This window comes from Cyprinodon tularosa, unplaced genomic scaffold (assembly GCF_016077235.1).
Source record: "Cyprinodon tularosa strain WSP-4 unplaced genomic scaffold, ASM1607723v1 ctg80, whole genome shotgun sequence".
Classification (NCBI taxonomy): Eukaryota; Metazoa; Chordata; class Actinopteri; order Cyprinodontiformes; family Cyprinodontidae; genus Cyprinodon; species Cyprinodon tularosa.
In genome coordinates, this window is record NW_024039563.1 from 1,235,867 (window position 1) to 1,239,676 (window position 3,810).

The window sequence follows — 3,810 nt, forward strand, 5'->3', positions numbered from 1 at the left end:
AGTTTAAGTCAACCTTTAATTTTTTTTGTATTAGGGTACCAAGCATCCATGTTTTTATTTTTTATTCTTTTGTTTGGTCACTATTATTCTCAGCATTTCCGGGGTTTTTTTTGGAAACTTTGACAACCTTTTGATCCCATGTTTAGTTTGCTACTATAAAATACTATACTAACTTTATTTGTAAAGAATAAAAAAAAGTGGCTCCAATTTGCTGTATACATGCAAATGACTAATGGGCATTGAAAGTCAGTGCAACTCAGACCTTTTAAAGCACAAACTAAACAGATATTGACTGGGCTGAAAAAAGCATGAAGAAGCTCTGCAAGTATGTATAAACAACTATAAAAGGCCATTTAAAACCACTTTATGTTACAAAGGAGCCAGGATCAGATGTATAAAAATGAGGGATGGCTGAAAACCTCTTTACAATATAAGGGACTTGAATTTTTGTACCACTCCTTATCATGATATTGCTGAATAAAATCCAGTGCAGCCAGTTACCTTTAGAATCAGTAAGTGAACTCTAGAAATCACAACATTCTGAAGACCCATTAACACATTAGACAGACCAAGTTGTTGAGAAGGTTTAAACAGATTTTAGTTAAAACACAACTTTAGAAGCTTTGATAATAAAAGAGAGCCTTTTTAGAAAATCTTCCTCAAACAGATACATAGAATGGACCAACTACAAATCTAACCGGACCATGATGGTCCAGGGAAACAGATTCATTAAAGAAGAACAGCAATTAAAGAAGCACCTCGGAGGTTCATGGTAAATCTTTAGAAAACTACAAAGATCGAAAGCTTGCATGGAAGAATTGGCAGGATATAACTGCCCTTTTTGAACTGAAGCCACCAGTAACCACATGGAGAACTGACTCTGCATTTTGCATTTGGGTTGGGAGTTGTGATGTACAAATTGTGAAAATTATCAAGCTGAATATGTTCACATGGTACCCCAGTCGGTCTCATCAGATGGCCGCTCACACTGAGCCTGGTTTTGCTGGAGGTTTCTTCCTTTTCAAAGGGAGTTTTTCCTCTCCACTGTCGCTACAAGCATGCTTCATCTGAGGAATTGCATTAGAGTCAATGAGTCGTTGCATCAACTGGTTTTCCTTAGATAGAAAACTTTGAATCAATTTGACTGTATAATCTGGTTGAACTGTAAAGTGCCTTGAGATGACACTTGTTGTGAATTGGCGCTATAGAAATAAACTGAATTGAGTTCATTTTTTAGTTCCTAGAAAATTCAAAATTACAAAGTTTGGAAGATCTTCATTTTGTTCTTCAGTTTCCAGTTGGCATAAGTTCAGAAGGTCTCGCCTAACAGGGTGGCTCTGTCAGTCTAACTCCATCAACATAAGAACAGAGCTGTTAGAAAATGTACCTTGTTCCAAGGCATTTTTCTATAATCAGTTGGTTATCGTCTGTTTACTCTATATTCCCAACCAGCTATCCATTAGCTGTGCTCGCTTATCCTTTTAGAGGGTCGTAGGATGGGGAGGGAGCTGAGATCCACATACACAAAGCCCTCTGCTGACCTCCTTGCTGTTAGCTGCATTTTTCTTATCATAATGTATCCAAAGGTTTTTCACCTGGAGAACATTTTGTACCCAAACCTATCTTCAAATCTCCTGTTTATGTTCTAATTTGACGTGTGACAAAGGTGAAGAGTGTGGGTCTTGGTGTCGGCAGTCACAGGAAGTGGTGTCGGCCAGGTGGAGAAGGGGCTGTAACCTGATCTGCTGTTGACAGAACAGGGACAGGTGCTCCTGGCTAAACTAATCCACATATGCATGCTCGACACAGGTCATCCATTAAGGCAGATTGATTCAAAGCTTTAAGAGGCCGTTCCTCAACAATCCCCGGCCTGGCCTTACCCTTGCTGTTGCCATGATACCAAATTGCAGTAATTCAGGTTGGCCTGGATTGGAGGGAAAAAAGGGAAAGGAATGTCCGCTGTTTGTGCAGCGATAGCGATGGAAACATTTTGTCACACAAGACATGAGGGAACATTTGCTGGGGGTGGGCAATTTATCTCTAAACTTCATGAAATGAAAATTAAATGACTGAGTGGGTTTTCAGTGTTAGATACCCGTGATGATACTCAAGCTTCACTCAGCCCAAGCTGCTCTCTGGGAAAATAATGACACCCAAGGGAGGATAGAGTGAGGCAGCCTGCATGACAGTGCCACATAAAAACCTTATATACGGAAAAAAGAAAAACACATAAACCAGAAATCACTTTGATTCAGTGTTATTATCAACCCCACTCCCTGTGAGGATGGACTCAAATGCCAAATAAAGGTTTACAGAGGCCAGGCAGCTGCTGCTCTCTGATTGGCTGAGAGGCCTAGCAGCGGTCTCACCTGTTATCCACAGCACAGTGCATGGTAAACACCCTGAGTGAGACCTGTGGGGGGAAGGAGCCCATCTGGTCAGCAGCATTAACAACCATCTCTTTAACAAAGGCAGATAAAAAAAAAAGGAGAAGGGCACAACAGGGCACATTAGCCAATAAAAACAGACTATGCGTGACATTTAGCGCCTGACGCCGGGCTTAGAGGCACACAGGTTACTCACTGTCTGTCTTTGCTGCAGCAGCCCTAGGCAATAAAAACAAAAAGGCAATCTCACAGAGTGAGAGGGATGCTGTGCATAAAGCTGCCTGCCTCAGTTGATGATTCCATAATTTCTCTATAAAGTTAAAATGCAAGAAGGAGACAGCCAGAGTCTCCAAGCCATCCACATACAGTTGTTTTCCATTTTGCCGGACATCAAATTTAGAGAGTGTCATTATGCAGGAGGAGGAAGGACTCTGACAGCTAATTTACTCTGGAGAAGAATGGCCTGTAAAAGCAGGAAAACATGAGATAGATGAGATGAGGAAGAGCCAGAGGAAACTAAACAGTGCCACCTTGTGTTGAAGACTCCTCGGATTGAAGGAGTTTTCCTCCTAACTTGATTTATTTTAACCAGTTTTTAAGAACCATTGGAATCATTTAGTCACTCCTTTATGAATGACCTGGATTAGGATTGTTATGCAGTTGCTTCTTAGTAACTTAAAGTAACTAAATCCTTTTAACCATTCATTTCATAAAGTTTCAATAATATAGATTAATTATAGTCTTCTTAATTATTTAAAATATTTAATCTTGTGAAGTTTGAGTATCACTCATTGCAAATGAATAGCCAAATTTCAATCATATCTGATGTATAAAAAAACTCATTTTTACTGCAGAAATGACAGACTCATAAACAGTATGTCGAAGCACTGTACAGTAAATTCACTAAGAACTAAGTTTGCCTCCTTTTGCATGAGGTACTGCATCAATGCAGAGTGACATGGAAGCGATCGGTCTGTGCTAAATGTGAGGTAATAAGGTAAACAAGGTTGCTTTGATAGCTGTTTCCAGCTCATCTGTTCGGTTGGATTTGGTGCCTGTCACCTTCCTTTGGACAATTCTTCATGGATTCTCCATGGGCTCTGGGTCAGACAGGTCTGTTGAATCATTAGGCACATTGGCACTGTGTTATTAAAGCATATAATTAATACTTTTGGCATTGTTAGCAGACATTAAGACCATCCTTCTACTTATCCATCTTCTGTCAGGACCATGGAGAGCAAACGGTGTGGTACACACTGGACAGGCAGCCACTCAGACACCCTGTCTTAGTTGAATTTTCTTTAGCCTCTCCATAGGGGTTATCAGCAGAGAAATCAAGAAGTGGTCTAAAATGTCCTGGTTGAGTTGCCTTTAGACTAACACCAACAGCTGACATGGCATCCTAAACTACTACTAACTATGG